Below are 14,900 nucleotides of genomic sequence, written 5' to 3'. Positions count from 1 at the left end.
ATCTCTGACTGACACTAGAGCTCACTGCTTTGTCTACACTGAATGACCAACAAGCCCTAGAATTCTCCTGTCTCTGCTAAGAAGCCTAGGATTATTATGGACATGTGACAATGCATCAAGCTTTTATTTGGGAGTTGGGTTTTCTGATTCAGACTCACATTTCTGCAAGCCCTTTATCCACGTAAGCTGGTCCTAATCTTTCAAAGATAATTATAAATATTTCCTTTTTGTTGTATTTGGTGTTAATATTTACTATTGATATATTGTTTAGTAAAGCTGCTGTTAATCCTAAACAGCTGTGTAACCAAAACACCACACAGAGACTGGGATTTATTTAATTAATTTAGAACACAATGGTTACTCCATCCTAAACCTCCAAGTCCTCATAGTTTCTTACCAGTCAGATTTCCCACATTATACTTGCTTTTAGTGATAACTTAGGTCGGTTCATTTCTCCACGTTGTTCCAAGACCTCTCCTCCAGCCTCTGCTCTCACAGCTTCTGCTCCTGCTGCTTCTCCTCCTCCTCTCTCCTCCCATTCCTTCCTCTCCACTCGCTCCTCCCCTCTCCCTCCTACTCCCTCCTCTCCATTGCTCAACATTGTGGCTGGTTGTTTTATTTTGACATGTTTATACAAAGTTGAGACAGGTGATGCTTAGAATAAGTATCACAATGCAATGTCTGGATTGAAACCAGAGAGTGGAGGAGAGAAATCAGCATATTTGAAGTAAAAGAATAATTCATCAGCTTTCCTAATTCAAGAAAAATTTTGGTGTACAGGTATACACCAAATGTATACCTGTATTATGGAATGTGTATGTGTGTATATTTATCAATACATATAATAAAATTAAAAAAATGTGATAAATATTTATTTGAAAAATAAGTTGCTATGTCCATATGCATGGCTCAAACAATTGTGCAAAGGTGATATCTGAAGCTTGATTCAACTTTTGATATTTACCCAGGCTGGTTATATGTGGTAATATTATATCTACATGATAGGCAGTGACATAAGCAACATCTCCCAGTTAGGCATGAAATCATGAAAATTAGCAACTGATGTCCTACTGTATGTTATACTGTTAAATTTGTCTTTGGATGGGTAATGGGTATTAAATGTGGTTTATAATTTAAAATGGTTGTTTCAATTTGTAATTAATTTGTCAGAATATACTTCTGTAATGAATTAGACATCTATGTACAACTTTTAGTAGCTATATTTCTATTCTTCAAAATGGTTGTCTTTTTAATTTTTCATTATTATTGTTGTTTACAATTTATTCACTTTGTATCCCAGTTGTATCCCAGTTCCTCATATCACAGTCCCACCCTCCCTCTTTCTTTCCCCTCTATGTCCCTCCCCTAGTCCACTGATGGGGAGGTCCTCCTCCCATACTATCTGACCCTAGCCTATAAGGTCTCATCAGGACTGGCTGCATCCTCTTTCAGTGTGACCTACTAAGCCCACCTCGGTAGAAGGAAGTGATCAAAGAGCAGGCAACCAAATTCATGCCAGTGACTGCCCCTGCTCTCCTTCCTAGGGAATGCAAATGGAGACTGAGGTGCCTGTGGGGTACATCTGAGTAGGGGGTCTAGGTCCTCTCCCTGGATAATCCTTGGTTGATTCATCAGTCTCTTCAAGACCCCCTGAGGCCAGATTTTTGGCACTGTTCATCTCATTGTGGAGCTCCTGTCCCCTTCAGATCTTTCTATCTTCCCCTTCTTCCATGAGATACCCTGTACTCTGCTCAAAGTTTGGATATGAGTCTCATCATCTGCTCTGATACCCTGCCAGCTAGAGTCTTTCAGAGGCCGTCTGTGGAAGGCTCCTGTCCTGTTCCCTTTCTTCTCCTATTTCTGATGTCAATCCTGTTTATCTTTCTGGCTGAGGATTAAGACTATTTTCTAGCTTCTTTAGGGCTACAGAATTCAATATGTTTATCTTAGTAATATACCATGTGTGTCTTTCTGCTTCTGGGTTGCTTCATCAGGATGATCTTTTCTGGTTCTCATTTGCTTGAAAATTTCATGATTTCTTTGTTTTTAATTGCTGGATAGTATTCTATCCAGCAATTAAATACAATAGTATTGGATACAATTAGATACTATTGGATACAATAGTATTGGATACAATTGGATAGTAATGGATACAATTTCTGTATCCATTCCATGGTTCAGGGACATCTAGCTTGTTTCCAGATTCTGCCTATTATGAATAAATGTGCTATGAACATAGTTGAGCAAATGTCCTTGTTGCATGTTTGAGCCTCTTTCAGATATGTGCAGAGGAGTGGTCTAGCTGAATCTTGAGGTAGCACTACTTTTAATTGTCTGAGAAAGTGCCAGATTGATTTCCAATGTAGTTTACAAGTTTATATTTCACCAGCAGTGGAGAAGGGTTCCCCTTTTTCCACAACCTCTCCAGCATGTGTTGTCACTTGAGTTTTTTATCTTAACCATTTTTATGGGTGTGAGGTGAAATCTCAGGGCCGTTTTGGTTTTCCTTTCCCAGATGACCAAAGACAGTGTTCATTTCTTTAAGTGATTTTCTGTCATTCGATATTCCTCTGTCAAGAATTCTCTGTTTAGCTCTGTACCCCAGTTTTAATTGAATTACTTTATCTGTGGGTATTTAATTTCTTGTTCTTTATATATTCTGGATATTAGCCCTCTGTAAGATATAGGGTTGGTGAAGATCCTTTCCCAATCTGTAGGCTGTTCTTTTCTTCTGACAACAGTGTGTTTTGCTTTACAGAAGCTTTTCAATTTTCAGTTTCATGAGGTATAATTTATTGATTGTTGATCTTAGAGCCTGTGCTCTTGGTGTTCTGTTCAGGAAGTTGTCTCCCTTGCCAATGAATTCAAGGCTCCTACCAACTTTTTCTTCTAACAGATTTAGTGTGTCTGTATCTATCTTGAGGTTTTTGATCCATTTGAACTTTACATTTTTTATGTTTGCATATTCATATTTTTTATTAATTACAGTTTATTCACTTTGTATCCCCCCATAAGGCCCTCCCTCCTTCCCTCCCAGTCCCACCCTCCCTCCCCTTCTTTGCGCATGCCCCTCCCCAAGTCCACTATTAGGGGAGGTCCTCCTATCCTTCCTTCTGATCTTAGTCTATCAGATCACATCAGGAATGGCTGCATTGTCATCTTCTGTGGCCTGGTAAGGCTGTTCTCCCCTCAGGGGGAGGTGATCAAAGAACAGGCCTATCAGCTTATGTCAGAGGCAGTCCCTCTTCCCATTACTATGTAACCCACTTGAACACTACACTGCCACGGACTACATTTGTGCAGGGGTTCTAGGTTATCTCCATACATGGTACTTGGTTGGAGTGTGAGTCTCTGGGAAGACACCTGTGTTCAAATTTTCTGGTTCTGTTGCTCTCCTTGTGGGGTTCCTGTCCTCTCCAGATCTTACTATTTCCACTTCTTACATAAGATTCCCTGCACTTTGCCCAACAGTTGGCAATAAGTCTCAGTGTCTGCTTTGATAGTCTGCAGGGCAGAGCCTTTCAGAGGCCCTCTGTGGCAGGTTCCTAGGTTGTTTCCTGTTTTCTTCTTCTGATCTCTATCCTCTTTGCCTTTCAGGATAGGGATTGAGCGTTTTAGTCAGGGTCCTCTCTCTTAATTAGTTTCTTTAGATGTACAGGTTTTAGTAGGTTTATCCTATGTTATATGTCTATATGAGTGAGTATATACCATGTGTGTCTTTCTGCTTCTGGGACAGCTCAGTCAGGATGATCCTTTCCAGGTCCCAGCATTTACCTGCAAATTTCATGATTTCCTTATTTTTCATTACAGAGTCGTACTCCATTGTGTAGATGTACCACAATTTCTGCATCCATTCTTCAGTTGAGGGGCATCCGGGCTGTTTCTAGCTTCTGGCTATTACAAATAAAGCTGCTACAAACATGGTTGAGCAAATATCTTTATTGTGTACTTGAGCCCCTTTTGGATATAGTTCTAGGCTGGATGTTGAGGAAGCGTTATTCCCAGTTGTCTGAGAAAGTGCCAGATTGATTTCCAGAGTGGTTGTACAAGTTTACATTCCCACCAGCAGTGGAGGAGGGTTCCCTTTTCTCCAGCATGTGTTGTCTCTTGAGTTTTTCATCTTGGCCATTCTGATGAGTGTAAGGTGAAATCTCAGGGTTGTTTTGATTTGCATTTCCCTAATGTCTAATGAGGTTGAGCATTTCTTTAAGTGTTTCTCTGCCATTCAATATTCCTCTACAGAGAGTTCTCTCTTTAGCTCTGTTCCCCATTTTTAAGTGGATTACCTGGTTTGCTGTTTTTCAGCTTCTTTAGTTCTTTATATATACTGGATATTAGCCCTCTGTCAGATAAACGGTTGGTGAATATTCTTCCCCAGTCTGTAGGCAGTCATTTAATTTTGATGATGGTGTCCTTTGCTTTACAGAAGCTTTTCAATTTCATGAGGTCCCATTTATTGATTGTTGCGCTTAGAGCCTGTACTGTTGGTGTTCTGTTCACGAAGTTGTCTCCTCTGCCAATGAGTTCAAGTGTATTCCCCACTTTTTTTTTCTAACTGACTTAATGTGTCGGTTTTATGTTGAGGTCTTTGATCCACTTGGACTTCAGTTTTCTGCAGGGTGATAAATATGGATCTATTTTCATTTTTTTGCATGTATACATTCAGTTAGACCAGCACCATTTGTTGAAGATGCTATCTTTTTTCCATTGTATGGTTTTGGCATTTTTGTCAAAGATCAGGTGTCCATAAGTGTGTGGGTTTATTTCTGGGTCTTCTGTTCAGTTCCATTGATGCACCATTCTGTTTCTATGCCAGTACCATGCAGTTTTTATTACTGTTGCTCTATAATACAGCTTAAGATCAGGAATGGCGATTTCTCCAGAAGATCTTTTACTGTAGAGGATTGTTTTAGCAATTCTGAGTTTCTTGTTATTCCATATGAAGTTGAGAATTTTTCTTTCCAGGTCTGTAAAGAATTGTTTTGGTAATTTAATGGGAATTGCATTGAATCCATATATTGCTTTGGGGTAAGATGGCCATTTTTACTATGTTAATCCTGCCAAGCCATGAGCATGGGAGATCTTTCTATCTTCTGATATCTTCTTCTATTTCTTTCTTCAGAGACTTGAAATTTTTTTTCATACAAGTCTTTGACTTGCTTGGTTAGGGTTACTTCAAGGTACTTTATGTGATTTGTGGCTATTGTGGAGGATGTTGTTTCCCTAATTTCTCTCTCAGCCCTTTTGTCTTTTGTACACTAGAGGGCTACCGATTTTTTTGAGTTAATTTTATATCCGGCCACTTTGCTGAAGGTGTTTATGAGCTGTAGGAGTTCCCTGGTAGAGTTTTTGGGATCACTCATGTATACTATCATATCATCTGCAAAGAGTGATACTTTGATTTCTTCCTTTTCAATTTTTATCCCCTTGATCTCCTTCAACTGTCTTATTGCTCTAGCAAGGACTTCCAGAGCTATGCTGAAGAGATATGGAGTGGGCAGCCTTGTCTTATCCCTGATTTCAGTGGGTTTGCTTTAAGTTTCTCTCCATTCAGTTTGATGTTGGCTATAGGTTTGCTATATATCGCCTTTACTTTGTTTAGATATGTGCCTTTTTTCCCCTGATCTGTTCAATACTTTACACATGAATGGATGTTGGATTTTGTCAAATGCTTTTTCAGCATCTAGAGAGATTATCATGTGTTTTTTTTTCTTTCAATTTGTTAATATGATGGATTTACTATACTGAACCACCCCTGCATGCCTGGGATGAAGCCTACTTGGTCATAGTGGATGATATCTTTGATGTGTTCTTGTATTCGGTTTGCAAGTATTTTTTTAAGTATTTTTGCAACAATGTTCATAAGGGAGATTGGCCTGAAATTCTCTTTCTTTGTTGGGTCTTTATGAGGTTTAGGTACCAAAGTGACTGTGGCTTCATAGAATGACTTTGGTAGTGTTCCATCTTTTTCATTTTGTGAAATAGTTTGAAGAGAACTGAAGTTAGCTCTTCTTTGAAGGTCTGGTAGAATTCTACACTGAAATCATCTGTTCCTGGGCTTTTTTTGGATGGGAAACTTTCAATGACTGCTTTTATTTCCTTGGGGGATATAGGGCTATTTAATTGATTTACCTGGTCCTGATTCAGCTTTGGTAAGTCGAATCGATTAAGAAAATTGTGCATTTCCTTTAGATTTTCAAATTTTGTGACATATAGACTTTTGAAGTAGGTCCTAATGATTGTTTGGATTTCCTCCGTGTCTGTGGTTATGTCCCCTGTTTCATTTCTGATTTTGTTGATTTGGATGGTGTCTCTCTGCCTTTTAGTTAGCTTGGCTAAGGGTTTATCTATCTTGTGATTTTCTCAAAGAAACAGCTCTTGGTTTCATTGATTCTTTAAATTGTTTTATTTGTTTCTATTTTATTGATTTCAGCCCTGAGTTTGATTATTTCCAGCCATCTACTCCTTCTTGGTGTGTCTGCTTCTTCTTTTTCCAGGGTTTTTAAATGAGCCATTAAGTTGCTTGAACGCACTGTCTCGAATTTCTTCTTGAAGGCACTTAATGCTATTAACTTTCCTCTTAGCACTGCCTTCATTGTGTCCCACAAGTTTGGGTATGTTGTGTCTTCATTTTCATTGAGTTCTAGGAAGACTTTAATTTCTTTCTTTATTTCTTCCCTGACCCAGCTGTCATTTAGTAGCAAGTTGTTCAATTTCCATGTGTGTGTAGGCTTTTTGCTATTTCTGTTGTTGTTGAGGTCCAGCTTTATTCCATGGTGATCAGACAGGATACAGGGATTATTTCAATCTTCTTGTATCTGTTGAGGCTTGCTTTGTGACCAACTATATGGTCTATTTTGGAGAAGGTTCCATGAAGTGCTGAGAAGAAGGTAAATTCTTTTGTGTTTGGGTATAAGGTTCTATAAATATCTGTGAGGTCCATTTGATTCATGACCTCTGTTACAGACATTGTTTCTTTGTTTAATTTCTGTTTTGTTGACCTGTCCTTTGTTGAGAGTGGAGTGTTGAAGTCTCCCACTATTAATGTGTGGAGATCTATATGTGGTTTAAGTTTTATCAATGTTTCTTTTACAAATGTGGGTGCCCTTGTATTTGGGGCATAGATGTTCAGGATTGTGATGTCTTCCTGGTGGAATTTTCCCTTGATGAGTATGAAGTGTCCTTCCCCATCTTTTTTGATTATTTTTGGTTGAAAGTCTATTTTATCAGATATTAGAATGGCTACTACTGCTTGCTTTTTGGGTCCATTTGTTTGGAAGGCCATCTTCCAACCCTTTACCCTCAGGTAATATCTACCTTTGTGACTTAGGTGTGTTTCTTGTATGCAACAGATTGCTGGGTTTTGTTTAAGCATCCATTCTGTTAGTCTGTGTCTTTTTATTGGAGAGTTGAGTCCATTGATGTTAAGAGAGATTAATGACCAGTGGCTGTTAGATCCTTTGATTTTTATGTTGCGTACGGTCATAAGGTTGTGTGCTTGGTTGCTTTTTGTTTTACTGTAGTGAGATTAATTATTTCCTGTGTGCCCCATTCCACGGGGCTTCAACAGGGTTCCTAAGGTGGAGAGTGGAAGGAATGCGGGGAGAGGGAACAAGAGACACAAGAGATGAAAGCCAAGTCTGTTTGTCTGATCAAGGCTTCCATTTATTAGAAATTTTTACCCAACTTATATAGGGAGAAGGCAAAAAAAGGGGGAACGTAATTAGCTGCTACAGGAGACAGGAAGAGTGCTTTCATGGGTTAAATATTGTACCTGCAAGATATCATAAGGATGTTCTCTTAAGATATCTTACAGATGCTCTAACAAAGGATGTCCTCACAATCTATCACCCATGATTTAGGGTCTAGATAACTCTTTCACTACATAGCTTTAGGTCTCTACTAAATGACCTTTGCTCTCTACTTGGCTTTGGCTGCAGTAAATACCTTTGTCTCTGCTAGATAGCTTTGACTTTGGCTTCTGTAGATAGCCTTGGCTCACTAATTGACTCTGGCTTCCGTAGATAACCTTTGTCTTCACTAGATAGCTTTGGCTTTGGCTTTGGCTTCCGTAGATAGCTTTGGCTCCCGGCACCTGTGTTTTCTTGAAAGTAGCTAGTTTTCTTGGGTTGTATTTTTTCCTTCTATTGTCTTCTGTAACGCTGGATTTGTGTGTAGGTATTGTTGAAATTTGTTTTTGTCATTGAATATCTTGTTTTCTTCGTCTATGAGGACTGAGAGTTTTGCGGGGTATAGTAGCCTGGGCTGACATCTGTGTTGTCTTAGGGTCTGCATGATATCTGTCCAGGCCCTTCTGGCTTTCATAGTTTCTGTTGAAAAGTCAGGTGTGATTCTAATGGGTTTGTTTCTTTTATTTCATTCAGTGATTTAAGCATTTCCTTTCTAAAGGCTACAAACTGTTTGGGGGTAACTTCCTCTATTTCTTTACAGATGGCCATATTCTGTTTGAGTTTATCTTCCTCTAGGTCTTTATGTATTTTATTTGTTTCCTCTGTTATCATCTTCATGAGCATAGCTGTTAGGTCATCTTATTGGATTTCAGTTCTGCTGGGGTGTCCAGGGCTACTTGCCCCTGGATAACTGGGTTCTGGAGATGCCATATTGCTCTGTCTTTTGTTAGTTGAGCTTTTATGCTGGCCTCTACCCACTGGGCTCTTTTAGGTGTTTGGGGTTAGTTTCTGGTGGTTCCTGGGGATCTTGTGGTGGAGAGAATCCCCTTGGCAAAAAGCTGGTTTTTCTTGAAGGAAGTCTTCTCAGCTTTTTGGGTATAGTCACTGGATGGCTGGCATTTTTCAGGAATTGCTGCTGCTCCCCTCAGGGATAGAGACCTGAGTGGTAACTGTGGTCTTTGTTAGTCAAGAGGGTTCTCCTCTCACCCAGAGAAGTCTTGAAGACAGCTGCCCTGTTTCTGGGTTTCTTGCTGTAAATTTAATGATCTGCGGCTGTGAACTGTGTGTCCCGTGGTTTGGTCAGTTTTGTTAGGGATAACTAGTTGCCCCTTGGAGCTGTATCTGGGGGTTGATCACAGGGATTCCGGGCTTTTGTAGGTCTGAGATTGGGGCTCTGTGTCCCAGTCCCAAGCAGTAATATGTGGTGGGTGGATACCGCTTTCCTGGTAACAGCAGGCTATCTGGTGCACAGCAGGTCCCTGGGTTGGGCCCGTCTGTGGGACCTGTTCCAGGAATATACTGGGTGGCCTAAGTCTGTCCTCTTTGCTTAGTTCCCTGTGAGGATTTCTCCTGACAGTGACTCCCAGTCTCTGGTGCCCTGGTGCACACAGTTGGAGAGCTGGCGAGCAGCAACTGTTTGTGCCTACTGCTGGAGCCCAGTTCAGTGATGGCGGCTCAGAGCCTCTGGTCTGTAAGACTTTTTCCAGGGAAGGACTGGATGATTTAAGTCAGTACAGTTTCCTTCCTTCCCGTAGATTCTCTCTAAACAGAGGCTCCCAGTCTCTTTTTTGCCCTCAGGCGCACAGCTCAGTCTGTGCCAGATAGCTGGAGCACAGAAACTGTGCCTGTGTCTGGAGCAAAGCTCAGTGATGGCGGCTCAAACCCGCAGGTCTGGGAGACTTTTTCCAGGGAAAGACTGGGTGACCCAAGTCAGAACTGTTTCCTTCCTTCCCTGTGGATTCTCTCGCGACAGGGACTCCCTGTCTGTGGTGTTTTTTGTGCCCACCGATCAGCCTGGGAAGATGATCAGGACAGGCAGGCGTGTGGCTCTGGTCTGGGGACCTAGTGCCTGCGCGACCCAGGATCTCTTCCGGGTTCTGTTTGGGTGACCTGAGAGTGGACCTGACTGATTCCCCCCGCCTTGGGGGTTTCCTCTCACCTGGGAAACACGATCGCTGTTGTTTTAGGGCCCAGAGTTCAGTCTCTTGGTCACTGTACAAAAAATGTTGTCCTGCTCCTCAGATGCAGTGTTCTCCTGGCGCCGCCATCTTGTTGTCCCCCTGGACTTTACTTTTATGCAGGGTGATAAATATGGATCTGTTTGCAATTTTCTACATGTAGACATCTAGTTAGACCAGCACAATTTGCTGAAGATGCTATCTTTTTTTCCATTGTATGGTTTTGGCTTCTTTGTCAAAAATCAAGTGTTTGTAGGTGTGTGGGTTCATTTCTGGATCTTTGATTCAATTCCATTGATCCACCAGTATGTTCCTATGCTAGTACCATGCCATTTTTATTACTGTTGCTCTTTCAGACAGCTTGAGACCAGGGATAGAGATACTTTCAGAAGATTTTTTATTGTACAGGGTGGTTTTTGCTATTCTGGGTTTTCTGTTTTTTTTCATATAAAATTGAGAATTGTTCTTTCAAGGACTGTTAGGAATTGTGTTAGTATTTTGATGGGAATTCATTGAATATGTAGATTGCTTTTGGCAGGATGGCCATTTTCACTATGTTAATTCTACCAATCCATGAGCGTGGGCGATATTGCCATCTTTTGATGTCTTCTTCTGTTTCTTTCTTCAGGGACTTGAAGTTTTTGTTTTGCTTTGTTTTGTTTTGTTTTATATAGGTCTTTCACTTGCTTGGTTAGAGTCACACCAAGGTACTTTATGTTATTTATGGCTATTACGAACAGTGTTGTTTACCTAATTTATTTCTCAGTCCATTTGTCTTTCATATACAGGAGGGCTTCAGATTTTTTTTTTTTTTAGTTAATTTTGTATCCAGCCACTTTGCTGAAAGTGTTTATCAGCTGTAAGAGTTCTCTAGTAGAATTTTTAAGGTCAGTCATGTATACTATCATATCATCTGTGAATATTTTGACTTATTCCATTTTGTATTCCCTTTATCCTCTTTAGATGTCTTACTGTTCTAACTAGGATTTCAAGTACTATGCCTTGTCCCTGATTCCAGTGGGATTGATTTAAGTTTCTCTCTTTTTAGTTTGATGTTGGCTATAGGCTTGCTGTATATTTGCCTTTACTATGTTTAGGTATGTGCCTGGTATCCCTGATCATTATAAGACTTTAAACATGAAAAGATGTTAGATTTTATCAAATGCTTTTTCAGAATCTAAGGAGACTATCATGTGTTTTTTTTTTTCTTTCAGTTTGTTTACATGGTGTATTAAATTGACGGATTTCCATTTGTTGAAACACCCCTGCATACCTGGGATGAAGCCTGTTTGGTAGTGGTGGATGATATCTTTGATGAGTTCTTGGATTGGGGTTGTGAGTATTTTATTGGGTATTTTTGTGTCAATGTTCGTAAGCGAAACTGGTCTGAAGTTCTCTTTCTTTGTTGGGTCCTTGTGTGGTTTAGGTATTAAGGTGACTATTCCCTCATAGAATGATGCTGGTACTCTTCCATTTCTGTCTTTAAGGAAAGGTAAAACTGCTTTTTACCTTACGCTTTGTAGCATGTTCTAATGGTGTGCATACATCGACATTTATTTTTGCATGTCAGTTGAAATTATGTAGAAAATTGAATAATATAAATTTGTTGTTTTATAATTATTATATTAAAATACTGATAGATTCAAGAACTTCACTACACATTTATATTTATAATTTATTTTGCAATGTTATTCAGATATACAAAAAGAATACATACCTTAACTTTTCATAAACTTACTATAACCAATGTGGTAATAGGTGTCCCATGATATATTATTTGTTTGAGAGGTGACGCCATGAATTTCTGCTTTCCCAAATGTAAAAAATAATAAATTTTTAGTTAATAATTTAAAAACAAAGCAAAAGTGAATACATCAGCACAGTCAGTAATAAACACCATTCTATACAGTAAAAACGAGTGTCAACTTACCCTAAACCACTTTAATGTACTCAATAGATCTATCTTTTTTACTTTAATTCAACCAATACTAAAATTAAAATCCTCTAAGAAATATTCTCTGTTTCTATTCTTCTTGCCATTCAGTAATATCTGTAACTGTGAAAAGATGATATAAAGATTACAAAGTATTTAATAGATTTGTTTTTGTGTCATGATTAACTGATACAAAACTAAAGTTTTATCTTTATTTGATGTAATCAAGAAAAGATTAGTTCTGATTAGCCATTGAATAAAACCAGAAACATAATCAGATAGTTACCTATTTTGTCAACCTCTCATTTAGATTCTTTATTGTGCTGAATGGCCTTAATCTACTTAAAAATAAGATATCTGATTTAAGTAGACTATGAAGAAAATAGTCTTGCTTTGAAAAGTTTCTGTCACTCTTATCCAAACTTAAGAACTAAAATATCCCTAATAATCTATTAAAGAACTTGATATGGAAAAGAAGATGACATTCGGTGTTCCAATTTACATCCACAACTCCTCTCAATAGCTTATTCCAATTTCTCCACTATCCCCATTTCTACTTTTCACTTCCAGCTTTAAGTGGTTTAAACAAAACACTTATTCAGTTAGGGCTTTCAGTCTGTACATGGGTGTAGGATTGTTGGACCTTGCTGTTAAGGTCAAAGGCTGGCATTATCGGATAGCCCCTGTGCTCAGTGCAAAAAGGTAAACTCTCTTCCTCACCTGGGTTCCCTTCTCTCCACCTGATCTGGAAACCCCAGATCTTGTAAGGAGTTTCACATAGCCCCAGGAAGAGTACAATTCCAACTCTTTCCTGATTAAAAACAAAAACAAGAAATCATTCAGTGTCCACCTGGGGTACCTCAGCTTTCAACCAATGACTTTTTTCCATATCTTTAACTGTACCTGGAATTCTTCCCCTACCTCCAACCCTTGTTGCCCAAGCTTCTGCCATTTACCAGCTTGTCAATGTGAATCTCTGCTACTGGGCCTCAGTTACTAGCTGTTCTCAAATCAGCCAACAAATCACTCACCTGGCTTGGGTTTTGGAGCCCTGAGCTCCTTACTACCACCTGGTCTGGTGCTGCAAATGTCTTAGGAGTAATGTTGTTGCTATGTTCTTTCATCAGAACACAAATGTTTGGTTTTTCCCTAGGCCCATGGCTTATCCAGCCTCATGTTCTTAGCTAAGCATAGGCTCGATGTCGTGAGGTTAGCCTTAACTTTAATTAGAGAGTAGCAGGTTATTTCCACATTTGTACCAGCATATCGTACAGACAGAACAGCTCACTATTGCATGTCACACAGTTTGTAGATGGGTTGAAGTTTACCTTTCTCTTCTAATAGCATGCAAAGTATCATCAAATGTCATGAATACTAGTCACTAGGGGTGAAGCTTCTAGTTAGGCATGAACTTGACTTCTCCATATTCAGTAAGATATTTGTTGTCTTCAGCCATAGGGCTTTATCACCAGTTTGTGGAAAGTAACCAATAGCCTTGGAAATAATCTGAGAGTTTTGCATGTTTCCACTTGGTCTCTTTGGCTAATGACTCAACTAAATGTAACCAATTCCTGGTACTGTATGTTTCACTTGTTGGTTTAAGATGTCTTGTTAGGGTAATGCCTCACCAATTATTTATTGACTACATTTAGGTTCTGTTCAGATATGTGTATATTTTTGGAAGTCTCTACAGACTTATGAGAGTTTTCTTATGGCCCTTCAAATGTCCCTTAGTATTAGTTCTCCCTCCCTATATTTCCTCTCATACCCCTCTGCTCCATTTTTCTCCCCACCTAATTCTCCCACTCCAGTGTCCCTGTCCTTCCATAACTATATATTCTACTCCCCTTCCTTAGATAATCCTTTCCTACTACCTAGTCTCTTACTGTGGTTATTCAGGATGCAGCAAGAATGTCAAAGGCTTAAAGGCTAACATCCACATATTAAAGAAAACATGCAATATTTATCTTTTGGGATTTGATTTACTTTATTGAAGATGAGTTATTCTAGCTCCATCCATTTATGTATAAATTCCATAATTTCATTTTTAAACAACTATATGTTACATGTCTATGTACCATACTTCCGTTGTTCAGTAATTTGTTGATGGACATATATCTACATTGTGCACATTTTCTGACCATTATTAATAGAGCAACAGTTAATAAGGTTGAAAAAGATTCAGTGATAGGATAAAGCATCCTTTGGGTATATGCCCAAGAATGGTATAACTGGATCTTTTTTTAATTAAATTTTTATTTATTTATATTAATCACAGTTTATTCACTTTGTATCCCAGCTGTAGCCCCCTCCCTCACTCCCTCCCAATCCCACTGTCCCTCCCTCATATCCTCCCATTCCCCTCTCCAAGTGCACTATTCTAGATAAAGAGAGTGAGGCTAACACTGTAACATCAGTAAAGCACTGAGACAAGAATGTTGACTTCATTAAACAGAGCTCTCATGTCATACTAAAAACCAGACAGAAGCATTTTCATTCACCTGTCTGATATTCTGATAGTTAAAGATTGCGGTCTGGTGGGCACCTACTGGGATTTCTATGTTCTTCTGTCCTAGAATGAGGAATTACAGGAATACCCAGACAGTGATAGAAATAAAAATAGCTCACTAAGGAAGAAGCCACTTTCATGCAAAGAAATGGGCTAGGCCTGAGAGAAAATAATGCTGAATGGCTCCACAACCTGAAAAGGATTGTGACCTAGGAAGAGTTAAATTTTGTCTCCTGTTGTTTGAGCTGATGATATTGTTGGGTCAACACCAACGCTTGTACGACAGAGAACCAGTCTTTTATGAACTGGATCAGCCAATTTAGAATACAAGGCCCAACTAGTAGAATCAGGAGAATTATGATTAGGGGGCCCATGAGGGAGGAAACGAGGGTGGTGAACCAGGGGGACTGACTAAACCATCTCTTATCAATTTAGTATGGTCAGCAGCTAAGCAGATGCTCAAGATAATAGCTAATGTCAGGGAGCCACTTTTGACTTAGCATTTCAGCCTGTTAGAGGGGATTTGGGCGGAGATCCGTCTTCTGTAGCTTCTTCATGCTGACCGTTGGACGTAGGCATCAGGGACTGGG

Source organism: Psammomys obesus, unplaced genomic scaffold (assembly GCF_907164565.1).
Source record: "Psammomys obesus unplaced genomic scaffold, mPsaObe1.curated_primary_1811, whole genome shotgun sequence".
NCBI classification, from domain to species: domain Eukaryota; kingdom Metazoa; phylum Chordata; class Mammalia; order Rodentia; family Muridae; genus Psammomys; species Psammomys obesus.
This window is presented reverse-complemented; position numbering follows the sequence as displayed.